This window comes from Crocuta crocuta, unplaced genomic scaffold (assembly GCF_008692635.1).
Source record: "Crocuta crocuta isolate KB4526 unplaced genomic scaffold, BGI_CrCroc_1.0 scaffold377, whole genome shotgun sequence".
Taxonomy (NCBI): domain Eukaryota; kingdom Metazoa; phylum Chordata; class Mammalia; order Carnivora; family Hyaenidae; genus Crocuta; species Crocuta crocuta.
In genome coordinates, this window is record NW_027528209.1 from 3,324,406 (window position 1) to 3,344,047 (window position 19,642).

The window sequence follows — 19,642 nt, forward strand, 5'->3', positions numbered from 1 at the left end:
TTTTTTTTTTTTTTTTTTTTTTTTTTTTTTTGTGGTATATGTTATCATGTGAGCTAGAAAATGGCATTTTTAGAAAATAACCTCTTCTTTTCTGGTATTTTTAAGAAACATTAAAAAACACATTTTTAAAAACGTTTTATTTATTTTGAGAGAGAGAGGGAGCTCAAGCAGGAGTGGAGTGTGACAGAGAGAGAGAGAGGGACAGAACTGAAGCAGGCCAGAGCTGACAGCAGCAAGCCTGATGTGGGGCTCAAACTCACAAACTGTGAGATCATGACCTGAGCTGAAGTCAGATGCTCAACTGACTCAGACACCCAGGCACCCCTAAAACATTTTTTAAAATGTTTATTTATTTTTGAGAGAGAAAGAGAAGGACAGAGAGTGAGCGAGGAAGGGGCAGAGAGAGAGGGAGACACAGATTCTGAAGCAGGGCCCAGGCTCTGAGCTGTCAGCAAAGAGCCTGACGCGGGGCTCGAACTCACTAACTGCAAGATTATGACCTGATCTGGAGTTGGACGCTTAACCAACTGAGCCACTCAGGTGCCCCTCTTCTTTTCTGGTATGCTGAAACATACTTGGCGTTTGTACAATTTTATAGGGTTTTGTCCTTTTAAGGGAACAGGACCAGGAACTTTCTCATGAACCTACTGATATCTATACTTTTATCACATTTCCTAACATTCTTCTTTTACCATCTACTGAGTGAATTCATATTTAATTTCTGGTGGGAAAATGGTAGCTTTTCACAGCATCATGCATTCTCTCCACTGTGTGATGTAAGGTTTTCACACTATGGGTGTGTAAGGTATTGCTTCTTGATATGAAAACCCAAACGTTTGGGACTGAGAGAAATCTTCCTCCTCTCAATCACCTGATCCTGTAATTGAACAACGGAGCATTTTGGACTTTCTCCACTATGTATTTATAAACTCTACCCAGCCACTGAATTCACTTCTTGTTTCTGGGGCATCTGTCCTTCCTGTAAGGCAATGACTGTGGCATACTAATGGCAACAAGTAAGAATTGGGAAAAAAAAAAGTTCCCAGACAGCGTCTCAAAATAAGTCACCTAATAGACAGAAAATCTTCCAGATCGCTAAGGACTTAGGCATGCGTTTTAGAAAACAGGAAGTGTTGGTGACTCCAACAGTGAAAATCTAGACCTTAATTCTTACATTCATTTGAGCTTGCTAAGTTTAAGAAAATCATCTATGCCAGTGGCTTCAATCTCTGTTTTATTTTTCTCTGAAAGCAGGGCCAGAATGAGGTCAAGGTGAATGAGGCCAGCGTGGCACTTGCCTACGAAATTTAGAAGGTACCGAATTATTCGGTAATTAAAATAAACCATATTTTAAGACAGTTTAAAAAAATCAAAATTAAGGCAAAGACAATCCATGATGAACAGAAATATCAAAAGTTTAAATAAAAACACCATCCATATTATAGGCATTTTTCCTTTTGCCTCAGGCTCCAACGTGGCTGGATATAGCCCTGTTACTGAGCCGAAGACTTTTTTATTCCTACNTTGTCAGGCCACTTTCTCACGAAGAGAGTTCTTAATGTGTGTGGAGGCATGAGAAGGCCTCCGAAGACTGATATTTGGGTGAGTAAAATCTTTCTCCTTTTCGTTATCTTTGCGGCTTAACTAATTTATACTCATTGTAACTCTGCTTAAAGAGTGAAAAGCGTGATGGTGTTTTTGCTTGAAGTGTACGTCAGCTTTCTTCAATCTCTTTGTCCTATGAAATTTAAGCAATCAAAGGTGTTTTCTCATGAGCTTTTCCGCCTTCTTATTATGACCTAACAGATAGAAATTTTTTCCTCCTTTTCCCTCATCATGGAACATGTAGCCTGCCCTTGAAAAATGAGCGAAATCTTCATGGCTTTCTTACCAAACTGGCAAAAAAAAAAAAAAAAAACAAACCCAAACAAAAACAAAAACAAGAACAAAACAAAAAAAACCACCCAAAAAAACCCCCAAAAAACCCACAGCAAAACAAACAAAGCTACGAATAGCATTTTAATCCTGGGAGCCAGTGAGGCAGATAATATATGGGAGACAATCACGTGGACATTACACTGGTCCTTCAAAACCGAACCCAGCCTCAGAATGTAGCAGAAAAGTGGTTTAAAACTTGAAGATGGTTCATCATTTCTTTTCCAAGTGTGGACCATCTAAGTATTGAAGATGTTTGGGGTTGGGCCACAGTCAGACCAGTGAGGCCAGAAATGCTGACAGCAGAGAAATGACAAGCTGGGCATAATCAATAGGAAGTGACCTGTGACTCTGACCCCAAGGGCCAGGCCTGAGGGCCTCTGGAGGTGGGTGGAGGTGGGTGGACGGAAGAGTGCAGCAAGAGGACATCTCAACAGAGAGACAGGTTCCTGGATGACCTATTAATCTAAAGTGTCACAGGTGCCCAGTCTGACAGACAGCTGGGTGGAGGGAGGCTCTCCCACCTCACAGTTGTCCAAACTGTGTCATAACCTTTTTAATCCAGCATCATCAGGGGCTGCTTTTAAGAATATTTTAATAGATGGCATTTTCTGCAGTGTTAGTAGTGGGAGGAGGGGTGGGGGGAGAATCTATTTGCTGCACAGGCAGTTTCTGTGATTTTAACAAGACTTCCCCACCCCCTTCAAGCCCAGCCCTGTAGACAGAACACATGCTCGCTTGTTACCACTCGCCTTGTGGCCTCTGGGCTTCCTTTCTCTTTAGCTGTGTTTCTCAATCCTTTGCATCTCTCCAAGGCACAAGTAGCAAAAGCAGCAGGGAAATGGCAAAGGAATACAAGCCTGTGCTGTTTCTGGAACAGACTGAGCTTGTGTCCATACTCTGGAGATAGAAATTCTGCCTTAAGAAAAATATTCCACTACAGGGCTCTTTGTCTGCCTTCCAAAGCACACAAGAATGGATTAACTTGAAATGTAGGTACCCAAATGCCTGACACGGAGATGACCCTGATGAAAATGACTACGCACAAAGCACGAATACAGAAGAGCCCTCATGATTTGAAGAACGGTGGCTCCTCACCTCCCCCACTAGGGCACATATAACTCACGATGGTGTTGCGGAGGGACACGGGTGCTTCTTCGAGAGGTACCTCTGCCCCCTTTTCTCCCAGTCATCAAGGTGTTTTAGAGATCGGATAACAGAGAGCAGGCTTTCAACGAGTGTACACTTGGTTTGGTCAATATTTGTTAAAAAGTAAACTGGATGCAAAGTTCAGTGTTTTCACTATTTGCAGAGACAAATTTATTTTCATGTGCACCACTTCTAAAATTTTTTTAACGTGTATTTATTTTTGAGAGAGAGAGAGAGAGAGAGAGAGAGAGAGACAGAGCTTGAATGGGGGAAGAGCAGAGATGAGGGAGACACAGATTCCGAAGCAGGCTTCAGGCTCTGAGCTCTCAGCAGAGAGGCCGATGTGTGGCTCGAACGGGCCAACTGTGAGATCATGACCTGAGCCAAAGCCAAAGCCCAACTGACTGAGCCCTCCAGTGCCCCTCGTGCACACCACTTCTAATCAACACCCTGCGGCATGGTGAGAGACCTTGTCTGGGAACCTCATCCAGCATCTTCCCATCTAATATATGCATTCACAAACCCACGTGATAATGTGGCACGTTTTGTCCATACTTTGGCGCCATTGGAGAGGAAGTTGGAAAGCAAGATATAGGCAATTTTGGGAAAGACATTTTCATCCTTCCTGTAAGGCCTTGCAGAAACAGCAATATCTGCCCGCCTAATGAAGAAGGAGGGGTAGATGGTTTGTTTTCCTCCAGTTGCTGAGAATGGATGAGGCTTTTTATGGGACTACTTGGAATACTCTTCGCTGACAGATGGAGCCAAGTGAGTTTTATTCTAGGTACGAGGGGATTTTCCCTTTTGAAGACGCACAGCACAAAGAGCAATTGCAAACGCTCCCAAGGAAAATCCACAGCGCCTTTGCAAATGTATTACAAAGGAGTTCCCAGAAAATTACAGGAAATTCACGGAGCATTACTAGCCCACTCATGTGACCATCATCTGCTCGGTATTTTCTTTTCTTTTCTTTTTTTTTTCCCATAAGAGATTGATATTAGTAGTATGATGCTTGCTAGAGCAATAGGTTGAAAAGGAAATCGTTTCCATTCCTATATTTTAAGAACGTTCCCTTTTGGCAGTACATAATCTCTTAAAAATGATCTTGCTTTCAGATAGCTACAAATATATCATTTAGGGCTTTTTGTATGAATGTGGGGCTGATAGATTTAGATACCAGGGACGGATTGCAGGTTTTTCATTACCATAAATCCCAAGCCCCATCAGTAGCATGATGGAAGCATTTTGATAGATAACATAAACTCATTAATCACCACTCTCTTAAACTAAGCACCACAGAAAGAATTTAAAATGTTCCACATTCCAACGTTTGTAAATGCCTCCCCTTTTAAAACTGCCATCCTTTATTAGTTCATGCTGTTTAAGATAGCTTGAGTTAACTCCATGAAAAGAGACTGTGTATCAAGGGAAGAAAGAACTGGGAAGGGGGAGGGGGAAGGAAAAGGAGGCAAGAAGATTAAATTCCATCTTAAACCCAAACACGGGCTAGATTGCATGCTAGCATTAACGTCTTCGTCCTCTTCCCAGAGAATGTTGGCAGACGTCCAGTTTATTAAAACAACAATCCAATGCTGATCTTCTCTCTGTATACACAATTCAAGGATGGATCATTTACTCAAACAGAGCTGTTCACTGAGGTATAAAAGCAAAAATGCATTTTAGGAGAGGTTGTTTATGACTCTTGCGTAAAGCACTATACTTTCGGGCTTCATACAAGTAATCCTGAGCGTTCTTAAGTGAAAAGAGAAAGCCACATTGTCATTCTAAAAGGAGTAAGCGCAAGTTATGTCCAGGCATTTAATGATACAGCTTCAGCTTGTGAAACTGTCCTAAAGAGAGGTGTGTGTTCCTCTTAAAAAAATAGTTTTACCTGCCAAACAGATGCATTCTGGAGTGAGTATTCTCTTACAAAATGTCCACCCCTCCCCCATCCCCAGCACACAATGCATCACAGGCTTTGTTTCACTGATGGGTTTTCCCACTGCACTTAACACGTCGAGAGTATCTGTGAATATTTAACTTTCTTGGCATGTATTTAATGATTAAAACGAGGTTTATCTGTTCACACGTTCATTGCCAATACATGGGTGTTTATAAAAGAAAAGTAATGCAAGCGCAGACGTCTGTCTTAGTAGAAGAATAGTGGCGTGTCTCTTTTGTCACATAAAGTTATGTAATTCAACCAGCAATTTTGAGGATTACAGTTCTGCTGGGTACCCAAGAGCCGTGGCAAATGTCAGACAAACGGACTGCACACGGAAAGACCTGTCTCAAGCAGCGGACCTGATCTCAGAAAAAGCAGCCTGTTAAGTGGGCTTTGTTTCCAGGTAGCATTTTGTAAATTTAAATAGTTGATAATGAGTGATATGGAGTGGTGACTGACTGAATGGCTGTTGAACTTTGAAGATATGATTCAGCACGCCCTGTGAGAACAGAGTACAATAACATTAAACACCAGATGGTATTTCAAAGCCTATCAGATACGCAGATTCCTTTTTCTTCTCAACAAAAGATTGGCAAGGCCTCATGTCTAAAAAAAACAGTAATTAAAAAAAAAAAGGAAAAGGAAGAGGAAAAAAACGAGAAAAGAAAAAGCAAAAGCCCATTAAGATAAATGGGATGATTTGGTTTTGTCTCGCCTGACTATTATAGGAAAGCCATCCGAATGGGTCATATTACAAACTAGACTCCAGATCAAAGGACAGCTACTGCCGCGGGAGGTCAAACTGATCTGAACTGTGTCAACCAGATCAGCATGAAACCCTAAACTATGGCCAAGAAAACATGTCTTTCTCAGAGAGTGGACCACACCAATTAACCAAAGCATTTGCCTCTTTGCCTCCATGGAAATCTGCCTCTTTGCCTCAGGCCACGGTGTGGACACACATGAGAGACTGGGATTCCTGTCACATCACTTAGATTGTTGGGTTCATGGGTAAAATCATTTAACAGTCCAGCAAAGAAGTCACTCTTGAGCTGCTGCTCCATTGGTAGCAGCACGTGATGTCGGTTAGAGAAGACGGAATTCGCTTCGGGGACATGACAGCTTGCAGGACTGAGTGTGAGACGATGGTAGGGAAGGAGAGTGTGATGGTTGGTTTTAGCGTCCACTTGGCTGGGCCACAGTGGCCAGAGGCCTGGTCAAACGTTATTCTCGATCTTTCTTTGAAGGCGGTTTTTGGATGCAATTAAAATTGAAATCCATGAACGGTGAGTAATGCAGAAAATCCTCATCCAAGGCGTGTGGAAGGCCTGAATAGAACACAAACTGACCTCCTCAAGTAAGAAGAAATTCTGCCAGCAGATGTGCTTTGGACAGAATTGCAATTCTTTCATGGGTCTCCAGCCTACTAATCTGCCCCATTGATTTTTTTTTTTTTTTTTTTTTTTTTTTTTCCCCACACTNGAGCCCAATTCCTTAAAATAAATCTCTCTCTTTCTATTGAGAATACATCCTCTTCTGTTTCTGTGGAAAGCTTTGGGTAATATGGAGAGGTACAAAAATAATGAAAGCTCACAATACCTTTGCATTTGAAAGATGAATAAGCTGGACTCAATGGTCTGGAAGATCTGCTCCAGGGCTAAGATTACAGCAAAGCTGATTGATTAGGGTAGTAAAATGTAGAGGTTAGGGCTCTGGCTCTGGCTAGAGACAGATCTAGGAGGGAATTTTGGCTTGGCCACTGACTACTTATGTCACATTGCACAAGTTCCTTAGGCTTCTCAGGCCCCAGTTGTCTTGTTTCCCCCCCAGGCCTCAGTTTTCTTATTTGTAACATGGAACAGTAATATATACCTCTGGACAGATTATAAAAGGTGGCTAAAAAACGAACAAGGATTTAAGAAATTATAAGAAATGAGCTGAGAGGCATAAACCAGACAAAACACCTCAATGTTTCTTTGTGAGATCAGGAGGTTTGGTTATAAATCTCGGGTCATCCAAATGCAGCAGAGGTTGCCTTAAACTTATAGGCACCTGGAAGACACAAAATCTTCTCAGGGCAATGGCTCCACTGGATGTCTTACCACATCCTCCCACCACCAGTGATGGGGCTATCGTGGGAAACTTCATGAAAAAACCATGGGCTTCGGGGAGAAGCCGGGCTCAGCACGGAAGAAGGTGGGGGAAGCCAGACAAGATGGGTGGCCTAGAGACACAGATCTAAGCAGCATCCTGAGGAAAGTGGCCTGCTCACAACAGAGTTCTTTTGTCCTCAGGGACTCTTCACTGATGTTCCATATCACTTATCTGGGTTAACAAATCTCGTATTTCCATGATGAAGATAGCTCTTTCAAGTTGAAGGGACTCTTTGGAATTTGCTTCTGGTGAGGGCATTGAGGAGTTGACAATTTTGACTGGGAAATGCATGATCTTCAGAGGATAGAGTCCTCTGAAGGACTGGAGGGTTGGTTTGGGTGGATGAAGGGAAAGAGAAGGGAAAGAGGAGCGTAACACAGCTCTGGGATATGGTGGGCATGTTGAGAGAAAGAGAAGGCCTTAGGTGCTAGGAAAGAACATGGGGAATGTCAATACCTCACTCTATTTCAAACTTCTGCCCAGGACTCGTCTGTGCTCTCTTCTTCCTCCTAGCTGTACATAGGCCCTGGGGCCAGTATCCAATGAAGGTGACACCAACATTTCACACCCACCATGACGGATATAAGAAGTAGAAAAAAAACAGCAAGTGGGGATGTGGGGAAATTGGAAGCCTTGCACATGGCAGATGGGGAATGTAACGTGAAGCTGTGCTGTGGAAAATAGTCTGGAGTTCCTTAAAATGGTAAGTGGAGAATTGCCACATGAGCCAGCAATTCTACCTCTAAATATACACCCCCCCCCAAAGAATCAAAAACAGGCACTCAAATACATGCACATCCATGTTTATAGCATGGATACCTATATCTATTCACAACATTCACAACAGCCAAAAGGTGGAAATATCCCAAACGACTATTAATGTATAAATGGACAACTGTGGTATGTCCATACAATGGAACATTATTCAGCCATAAAAAGGGATGATACAATGTATATGAATCTTGAAGACCTATCACTAAGTGAGAGGAAGCAGACATAAAAGACTTCATCTTACATGCTTCCACTTATAAGAAATATCCAGAAGAGGTAAATCCATAGAGACAGAATGCAGAATGTTGGCTACCTGGGGTTATGAAGAGGGAGGGAAGGGGGAATAGCTGCCTAATGGGTGTATGGTTTTCCTTTTGGGGTGATGAGAATGTTTTGGTACCAGACAGAGGTGGGTGGTTACACAGCACTGTGGATGTACTAAACGCCACTGGAAGATTACTTTTATGTTATATACATTTCACTTCCATTAAAAAACAAACAAAACAAAAAATTAACATCCATGGAATGTCCTGGTGATACAAGAAACAGAATTTAGAGAAACAGTGACTCACTCAGGCTTCTAGACAGATGCCCCTGGATACCAGTAGCCATGCCCAATCTGAGGAATTCACCACCCAAGTGAACAAAAGAAAGAGCGCCACCATCTACCCTAGCAGAAACCCTGCGTCCACACGTTTCTTTGCAGACACCCCTAAGTATCATCCCAGGGCAAAGCCGCTTTGAAATCTGAAATCACTACTTAACAATGACGGCGGTCTGCTTTTCCCTAGGCACAGTGTATGGCATAAAAACTGGACCAGCTTTCTTTGCTGACCACTCCCTTCCTTCACTGACATTGTCTCATCACCAAACTACTTCATTTGGTTACATCAGGGACCTGTTTAGGATGCTAGTGATGCCTACCTTTATGTCTGATTTTAGTGGGGGCTGCAGGCCTTGAAGGGTTTCCGTGGGAGCCAGTGGCCTAGTTCGAGGTAAATAATAAATACGCTTTGTACTTAACGCCATAGCTCTCTTTTCAGCTGCAAACAGTCTGCATCCTTTTCTCTTCCCAAGGTTGGGCACAGTGAAATGCTACGTTCAGAAAAGATGAGCGTGTCAAAACCCTTGGTGATTTCTAACGCCTGTGGAACACATTGCATAGGAGCAATTTAGATGACAAAGAGAGCACCCTTCAGTCCAGATTTACACTGTGTTCCTATTCACCGACACATCAGCAAACATTATAAATGCCTTGCCTGAGAAATGAATGGTTTCTGAGCGAGTTCCTGGGCTAGCAGCAGGTTTGAAATTCTATAGAATCAGGCAAGGGGGAAGGTGACTAGGATAGAATTACGGGAAAGGATTAATGAGGGGGTGCGGGCTGAACAGACTGCTCTACTGTTCTCTCCATCGCTAGACTGAGGACTCACTGATTCTTGCCTCCAGGACTGTACTTTTATAACTTAAAACAAGCCTCTTTAAACAAATCTGCATCAGGCAATGTGTCAACACTTCATTGGTTTCAATAGAATTAGTTTTCTAAATGCTCTTTTCTGAAGCAATTTTTGTACTTGAAAATGCATTACAAGGAACATTTACTATAACTACAGTACAGCGATATAGAATATGACAAGTAGGGTTTTAATCAGTGCAAGCTGCCATACAGACCACGTTCCATGCTGATCCTCCCCCTTCCCCTCAGCGTCAGTGTTAATCAACCCAGGAACTTGAGGTTATTTTCACTGGTGTTTGCTGTAAATAATAGTCAGGACCTTAATTGTATTTGCCCAGAATGAACGAGGCTCACGGCCGTCCAAAGACACCTTGGCAGGTTGTGATTTAATAGCCTTACGTAACTCGGGCCCTTATGCACCCCAAGCCAAATACACCGTAAGATCGTTCTGCTAGCTGAGAGATAACATGCCAGAGCCTGAACAAGGTAGGGGAAACCACACATCAGCACTCCGTTAGACCTGCCCCGGTCAAACTCAGAACGCAGCTAGGAGCGGCCAAGACTTACTGAAAATTCAACGTTGCCAATTCTGACACGTTCTGCAGGACGCGCTCTCTTGGTAAGATGTCTGTAAATACGAGCAGCATGAGGGCCTGCAAAATAGCCAGATAATTCCTTTACACATCCTTCACATTGGTCTAACGGTGGTTTGCTTGCCATTTTTTTTTAATTCTCTAAAAGGGAAACAGATAAAGGATAAGGGCTTTAAAGTGCCCTAATAGTAAGAAATAGTGGGTTCTATTATGAGAACCCATTTAACCTCATTCCACTTCAATTTCACCTCTTTCTAAATGTGGCTGGAATAGAGATGAAAGGGCAGTGGCCGCTGGGTCTCTGATGCATCACAGTTCACAAAGAGAGAGCTGTGGTGGCAGACAAATCCTACACCACTGTGTGTTAGATGTTCCAAATATGTTCGTTTGACCTTGCTGGGAACAGTAAGTAGAGACAAATGGCTTCCCTCCTCCTCGTTCCTTCTGAGATGTCTCATCTACTTATCTTCAAGAGATGCCGAGGACGTAACCAAAAGTGTAGTTTGGGGTCAAAACCGCCTGGGGCAGGCTCCTCATCTTTCCATTTTTTGCCGATTGTTTCCACTTAGACTTATTACTTAAATCTTCCAAGCCTCAGTTTTGTCATCTGTACAACTGGCACAGGACCTAATGTTTCTGGTTGCTGTGAGGATTACAGATAGTGATGCCTGAATAGTAGCTGCTCAACAAATGTGAGCTGATGGCAGGGTTCTTGTGAAGAGTTCCACTGGGAACAAAACCATGTGGTCAACATTTAATAAGGACCAATTAGCGGCTGGCTACTGTGCAAAGCCTGAGATTTGGCTCCTGAGAGGATCTCACTGCCTTGTTAGGCAAGGAGGCAAGTATGCATGTGATGCCTATCAAAAGTGGTGAGTACCATCATCAAGATGATGGCTCTTTTCTATGACTTTATGTGGCAAAAAGTATAGTTATGTTTGTTTATTTTTAATTCACCTGAAAATTGAGTTGATGCTAGCATTCCTTGTAAGAAAGCCAAAAGGATAGGTGCTATGACACAAAAGAAGCACTAGAAAGAGAGGACAGAAGATCCTCACAAAAGTACATGCGGTCACCAAAACATGTACTCCCACTCTCTTCTACAAAAATCTTACTTGACTTGATATCCCCAAGAGGGCCTGGGATGGGCCAGCTGTCTTGTGATTCTGATTACCGCCTTAAGGACTTTTGATCATTACATAGCCCTTATTCTTCTTAAAACACTTTGTTTAAATTGGACCAAAGTGATCTGGGTAGGTGATTAGAAGCCAAAAATATAAAGTTTAATTATCTGGTGTGATGTTTTGCTCTATAGTCTCTTTCTCACTGAGATTTTCCTTGACTCCTCTATTAAAAATTTTAAACCCATTCAACATAGTACTGGAAGTTCTTGCCATAGCAATCAGACAAGAAAAAGAAATAAAAAGCATCCAAATTGGTAAGGAATAGGTAAAACTTTCACACTTTGTAGATGACATAATACATATATAAAACCCTAAAGACTCCACCAAAAACTACTAGAACTAATACATTAATTCAACAAGGTCACAGCATAAAAACTCAATATACAGAAATGTGTTGCACTTCTACACATTAATAATGAAGTAGCAGAGAGAGAAATTAAGATAACAATTCCATTTATAATTGTACCAAAAATAATAAAATACCTAGGAATAAACTTAAGCAAGGAGGTGAAAGATCTGTACTCTAAGAACTATAAAATATTAATGAAAGAAATTGAAGATGACACAAAGATATTTGTTTGGAAAGATATTCCATGCTCATGAACTGGGAGAACAAATATTGTTAAAATGTCTATACAAACCAAAGCAATCTATAGATTTAAGGCAATCTCTATCAAAATGGCAAGACCATTTTTCATATAACTAGAAGAAAAAATCCTAAAATTTATATAAAATCACAAAAGACTCAAATAGCCAAAGAAATTTTGAAAAAGAAGAACAAAACTGGAGGTATCACAATCCTCATTGTCCAGATGTATTACAAAGCTGTAGTAATCAAAAAAGTATAATACTGGCACAAAAACAGACACATAGATCAGAAGAACAGAATAGAAAGCCTAGAGATAAACCCACAATTACATGGTCAATTAATCCATGACAAAGAGGGCAAGAATATGCAATGGAAAAAGACAGTCTTATCAACAAATGGCAGTGGGAAAACTGGTCAGCAACATGCAGAAGAATGAAACTGGACAACTTTCTAACACCAAACACAAAAGAAACTCAAAATGGATTAAAGACCTAAATGTGAGGTCTGACACCATAAAAATCCTAGAAGAGAGCACAGGCGGTATGGTTGACATTAGCCATAGCAACAGTTTTCTATATATGTCTCCCGAGGCAAAGGAAACAAATGCAAAAATAAACTATGGAGACTACATCAAAATACAAAGCTTCTGCACAGCAAAAGAATCAATAAAACTAAAAGGCAACCTATTGAATGGGAGAAGATATTTGCAAATGATAGATCTGATAAAGGGTTAGTATCCAAAATATATAAAGAACTTCTACAACCCAACATCAAAAAAAAAAAAAAAGTAACCCAAATAAAAATGGTCAGCAGGCATGAACAGACATCTCAAAGAAGACACACAGATGGCAAGAGATGCATGAAAAGAAGCTCATCAAGGAAATGCAAATCAAAATGACAATGAGATATCACCTCATGCCTGTCAGAATTATTAAAATAAAAAACTCAAGAAACAAGTGTTGGTGAGGAAGTGGAGATAAAGGAACCCTCGTGTGCTGTTGGTGGGAATGGAAACTGGTACAGCCACTGTGGCAAACAGTATGGAGCCTTCTCAAAAAATTAAAAACAGAATTACTGTATGGTCAAGTCATTCTTCTATTGGGTACTTACCCAAGGAATTCAAAACTCTAATTTGAAGGGATATATGCAGTATTATTTACAACAGTCATCTTATGGAGGCAGCCTGTGTCCATTGACAGATGAATGGATAAAGAACAGCTGGTATAAATATACAATGGAATATTACTCAGCCATAAAATTAAATCTTGCCATTTGCAACATGTATGGATCTATAGGGTACAATGCTAAGTGAAATAAGTCAATCAGAGAAAGAAAAATACCATATGATTTCACTCATGTGGTATTTAAGAAAGAAACAAAAACAAACAAAGTAAAAAGAGACAGATAAAAAAATGAGTTTTATTTATTTATTTTTTAAATGGACTTTCCTTATAGAGAAGAAACTGATGGTTAGCAGTAGGGAGGTTGTACGAGGATGGGTGAAATGAATGAAGGGTGAAGAATATATTCATATGATTAGCACTTTGTAATGCATAGAATTGTTGGATTGCTATATTGTATACCTGAAACTAATGTAACACTGCATGTTAGTTATCCTGGAATTAAAAAAAACCCTGCAAACTCCAATTCCTCTCTTCCCTGCTTAATTTTTCATCATGATATTCTACCTATTTATGTATTTTACATACTCTTTGTTTCTCCCTATGATTGCAAGCCCCATGAGGGTAGGCATTTTTGCCTTTCTTTCCCCCCCCGGAAATCTTGGTTTTCCAGAAAGGGAACATTTGGGTACATTGAGCACTTGGGAGTTAAGGTTTGTTGAATGGTTGATAAATTACAGATTTATGTTTGGGTATAAACAGTAAAGTTTAGAGAATCGTCCTGAATGAGAGGGTTGGAACAAGGGGGTTGAAATTGCTTTGCACATTTAAGTAACAGGGAAGTCCCTCTAGAGAGGAAGAGAACAGCAAGAAGACTAGATTCAGGTAAGAGGAGATTGGGAAAAAGAGTCCTGTGGAGATATTCTCAGCCTTAGTCTCTTGTTCACCTATGGATACTTAGGATTTGCCTACACATAGTATTCCCGTTCTTAGCATGTGACCCACCACGTGATCTCTGTCCCATCTTACTGGACTTGAGAGGGGCGCCTGACTTGAGGGACCAAGGGAGAGATTTCCTGGCATAGAGAATGGTCAGTGAATGCTGATTTCTGATTTTCAGTTTCAAACTGTACCTTATACTGTGATGTAATTAGCTTGTCATCTTCACATCCCACCACATAGAGTGACACACAATAGCAAATTCAAGCTAAGAACATCACAAAATGAATTATTTACACATTACAAAAGACAGAGTTGAGGGAAGGGAACATACAGCAAACCTACAAGAGAAAGAAAACATGAAAGAAAAGGTGAGACCTTGAAAATAAATTTAGGTTCAATATTTGAGTATTAGAGAATATGGAAAAAAGGCCAAGAGAAAATTACCAAAGACGATGGAAGAAAATTTATTATAGTTACAGAAAGATAAGAATCTTCATTTTAATTGATTCAAGTGTGGCCATATGATTGAGACACTGTGTCATGAAATGTCAGTAAACTGACCTAGTGACAAGTCGTTAAAAGCTTAAAGAGGAAAAAAGTCCTGTGAAGTTTGACACTAAACACAGGGGTATCAAATTCTCCTTAATAATAATGAGTATTATCTAGCCAACATTTTGATTTAGTAGGAAGTGTAAATGAAGACATTTCAGGCAAGGTCACAGAAAACTTCCTTAAGGTCACAGGGCCAACCTGAAAAATATACTTGACAGTATGCTCTAGAGAAAACAAGGGGGAAAATCTGACTAGTAGGAAGGCATCGAATAAAAGAAATGGTGGAATTAACCTAAGCATACAAGGGAAAGAAATGCCAGAATGTTAGGTGGGGAGCACAGAAAACAGTGAGTCCTAACTAGTACACGGTGGACTCCAAGATTGACACCAGGATGAATGAGCAGGTTCACTCAATTGCTGCAAACAGCTGGAATATCTTACTGAAACAAATGAGGAAGGTGTATGACAATACTGATGTAGGGAAAAAGTTGTCAAGGAAAGACATGGTCAAATGTGATGCAAACTGAGATGTGGCATGAGTTTGAGGTACTGACTGAATCTTAAAAAAAGGATCCATTTGATCTCATCACAGAAATGGGTTCCTTCAGTTCCCCTACAATTCATCACACCAGATTAACAGAAATGGAAACAGAATCCTACCACACAACATGGCTTTTCTGGAGAAAAATACGTTTTCACTGTCATATACTAACCGTAGTTTCAAACATCAATATCGATGTATTAACAGAGCATCGAGGAATGGCTCATAATGTGGAATTATGATTAGGTATTATGATCTTAAAGCAATGGTATAGCTGACAAAAGATAGTGGATGGGTATACACGGGAGGAGTGGAGAGTCACAGAACTTGCACTTGTATATTGAGACTAAGAGGTGCCATTGCAGTTTGATGGAAGTTGATACAGAGTTTTAGGCATATCATTTATATTCTCAGCTATAGATGATAAAATCCTCTCACCGACGATGGGACACAATTGCCAAAAATTGGGGAAAAGAGGGGAGGAGACTGCAGATAGGGGGTGTATTTATTTATGGCTGCATAAACATTTCCCCCATAACTCAGCAGTTTAAAACAATAAACATTGATTATCTCCACATATCAGGAATCTGAGCAGGTTGGCTGGGGAGTCCTGGTCAGTTTCTTACAAGGCTGCAGTCATCCTAAGGCTTGACTGGGGCTATAAAATTCACTCTCAAGATGGCAGGAGGCCTCCCTTCTCTTCACAGGTTTAGTGTCCTCATGATATAGAAGCTGCTTCCTCTGAGTGATCCAAGATACCAATAAAAGTTGACCGCTGAACAAAATGGGTTTGAACTTGTGTGGGTCCACTTGTACACAAATTTGTTTGTTTATTTTACTGTTTATTTACTTATTTTTGACAGAGAGAGAGAGAGAGAGAGAGAAGAGGGAGAGGTACAGGGAGAGGAGAGAGAGAACGTGTGTGCATTAGTGGGGAGGGGCAGAGAGAGAGGGAGACACAGAATCTGAAGCAGACTCGAGGCTCTGAGCTGTCAGCACAGAGCCTGATGCGAGGCTTGAACCACCCACAGACTCTGAGATCATGACCTGAGCCGAAGTCGGACTCTCAACCAACTGAGCCACCCAGGCGCCCCTGCAGATTTTTAAAATTTTGATAAATAGAGTACAGTACTGTAACTGTATTTCCTCTTCCTTACAATTTTCTTAATAGTCTTTTCTTTTCTCTAGAATACATATACCATACTGAATATAAGTTAATCAACTCTTTTTGTAATTTGCTAACGCTTCCTGTCCACAGCAGGCTATTAGCAGGAAGTTTTGGAGGCATCAAAAATTATACATTGATTTTCTCCTATGCAGGGAGCCTCTAATCTCCACCTAGCTCAAGGGTCAGCTGTATTACCTAGCCCCAGAAATTACATGCTGTCACTTTTGCAGTATCCTATTAGTCACATAGCTTACTCTTTCTAGAAGTGGACCTCACAAGGGCATGAATATCTGGAAGAGAGGATCAATGGGGGACACTTGGGAGCTGGCTGCCACAAGAGGTATGAGCCTATAATTTAGAGATGTGGAGTAAATATCAAAGTACAAAACATGGAAATGGCTAAAGGAAGTTTTGTTGGTACTATTTAATTTTTCTCTATATGTACATATTAGATTAAAAATAGTTCTAGGAATTCTTGAAAATATAGAAAAATATGAAGTAATAAATGTTACCAATAATTGTTTAATACAGACATTGTTCACGTTTTGCTTTTCAGTCCTAGTTTTCATATCAAAGCATATATATAAAACAAACATAAGTAAAATAATAAATTTCCTTCTCTAGAGATGACTTGAAAACTATTGCTCTTATATGAAGTACAATAATAATATGAATTTATTTTGATATGTTTAGAAAATCATCCACAGAGCCATCATTCATGTAGACCTGCCAACTTTCTAGAGAATATCTTAGACTCTTTCTCTCTCTTTCAGTCCAGATATATATCTTGCATAAAGTGGAAGCATTCTGGAAAAACTGATTGCAATGGCTGTATTTTATTCCATTAGAAAGGTCAATCATAATTTATCCTCCTGTTATGGGACATTAATTGTTTCCAATTGTTATTATAGGAAGTGCTTTATAGCAATCATGGTGTACATCTCTTATTTCTATTGGGTAAATTCTTTATCTTTTACTTTTTTATTACATTTTTTTTAATGTTTTTGATTTTTGAGAGACAGAGAAAGATAGAGCATGAGCTGGGGAGGGGCAGAGAGAGAGGGAGACACAGAATCCCAAGCAGGCTCCAGGCTCTGAACTGTCAGCACAGAGCTCAGTGTGGGTCTCGAATCCATGAACCGTGACATCATGACCTGAGCCGAAGTCAGACGATTAACACAGTGAGCCACCCAGGTGCCCCTCTACTGGGTACATTCTTAAATTTTTAAAAAATGTTTATTTATTTTTGAGACAAAGAGAGAGACAGAGTGTGAGCGTGTGAGGGGCAGAGAGATAGGGAGACACAGAATCCCAAGCAGGCTCCAGGCTCTGAGCTGTCAACACAGAGCCCAATGTGGGGCTCGAAGCCATAAACTGTGAAATCATGACCTGAGCCGAAGTCAGCCACCCAACCGACTGAGCCACCCAGGTGCCCCTACTGGGTAAATTCTTAAAAGTAGAAAGACTCTGATGAAGTTTATGAATATTTTCAAGGCCTTTGAAAAAAAAAAATAGAACAAAGTTCCTCCAGAAATCTGTGTATGAGAACACGTGTCCCACACACTGTTGCTGACTTTTGTGCCATTATCAATACATATTGTTTGGAAAAATGGATGATTCCCTAAGGACAACTTGAGCCAGAGAAAGGAATCAGGTTCCAGTCTTGAGATTTAGTTTAAAGGGGAAAAAAATCAAGCAAAACAACAAACAACAAAACTCTTACCCCCCTGGCCTGCTCCAAAGGAAATCTCCACAAGTATAGATAGGGGGCATCTATTTGGAGCCTTCTGCATCATTATTTAACAACCCCCCTGTGCACAGTGGACTCTTCCCATTTTCCCTACTCTCATGCTCATAAACTCTTAAATTACATTTACCTTTACTGGGAGATAAAGGTCAGATGTAATTTACCTAATAGAACCAGTTGATGGAAATCTATACAGTGAAAGAGATATTAGTCTTGAAAAACGAAGAACATTTTGTCCCTGCCTCTGTGCTGCTCTCAGCATGTTTTAAATACGACCCAGCATTTGTTAACGGATACCACATGTCACCATCTTTAAGTGACCTTATCCATCTTATCACCACAATTTTGAACTAAGAAAAAATAATATCCCACCACCAAACGATCCTGAAGGATACTGCCTGTCACATTAGCTTGTCAGCAGCCTTGACATGGTCAGTAATTCTTGCACATATTTTGTCATTTACCAGATTACACTGAAAATAAAAATCTCTGGAAATATCTCTCTCAAGTTCTGTTTTCTTGGCTCTCAATATAAAGGTAGTGACAAGAAGGAAATTATTTGATTAATCCTTCTAGATAAGCAAATCCAATCATTCCCACCTGGAATGGGAATGGATCAGGAAGCCTGTGTTCACATTTTCTGCTCATGGGCTTTGCCCCTTCAGAGGGACCCCCAGGACCCCCTCTTCCTCTCCATTTATCAGATGAGGCCAATAATGTCTTTCTTAGCTACTGCTTGGAGCTTAAGGATCAAATATGCTTTTAAACTCTCATTTAATAAGTATTATGTTGGTAGTAGGAGTCAAGAGCGCAATTCAGGCTTCTAAAAAAATTATTTCTTGGATTACCTCAATTGTTTTGAATTATTAGTAGCCAGCCAATAGGATTAGAGCCAATTTGCTGAATACCACCAACTTTTGCAGTTTTAGATCTATACTCTTTTGTTATTTTAATAATTTTAACACGGATACAACTAAGAGTATGAAAATGTTTTAGATGATAGCGTTTTATGAATGATACATTTTGTTTTTTTGGTCTCATGTATGGATCTCACTGCTCCCCTCTAATGTATTTTACCTACATTTGAAGAAATTGGGACTTTTTAGCCAGTTTGAGTAGAGACTAACAATATTTTTAAATGTTGCTAACAGTTAATGTTTATCAAAACTCAGCATTTCACTCAGAATTGATAATTTCTGCAGCGAATTTACAAAGCAACACTAAACAATGAAACACAAATTATGTATCAATATAAGTACCCAACATGATCTTCTAGAAGTCTGCCATTTCCTTTCCTTCAAGGACAAATTCCAGCAACCCAATCAATCCTATCATGGTCCAAAAAGAATATAGCTTATTTCTTTGTGTAACAACATTGACGTTACCTTTAGTACCTACTCAAATGCCTTTTAAAAAGCCAGAATGCTCCAAAAGCATTAATTGTCAAAATGGAATTTAGTAGAAATTCTCTAGCACAGATCTCACAGGGTAAAACCACACTCCCACAGGTAACAAATCTACTTCCCTAAGAGGCAATTTTACTCCCTTCTGTTTTGAAAGCCTTACCTTATTCTTACTTTCAACAACTTATTGCCTAAAAGGAATCCTGCTCTTCAGTTTCATTTGCTCTGTGAGTAGTAGGGATTTGGGAGGACAGAGTGATGTCATGTTGGTCCTGTGTGCCAAGGTCACAGAAAAAACCTGCCAGACCTTCCCGTTTTATATCTCCACACTCTGTGGCCTTCTCTTAACCCAGGTTGGACTTCAAAACTGAGCAGAGACTCTCTTCATTTCT

General features: G+C 40.3%; 1 long non-coding RNA gene across 1 annotated transcript in view; it reads right to left on the minus strand.

The window, feature by feature from the left end:
• The window catches only part of LOC144222517 (uncharacterized), a 57,738-nt gene that overhangs the window by 15,145 nt on the left and 22,951 nt on the right, over positions 1 to 19,642 (minus strand). The window lies entirely within an intron of this gene.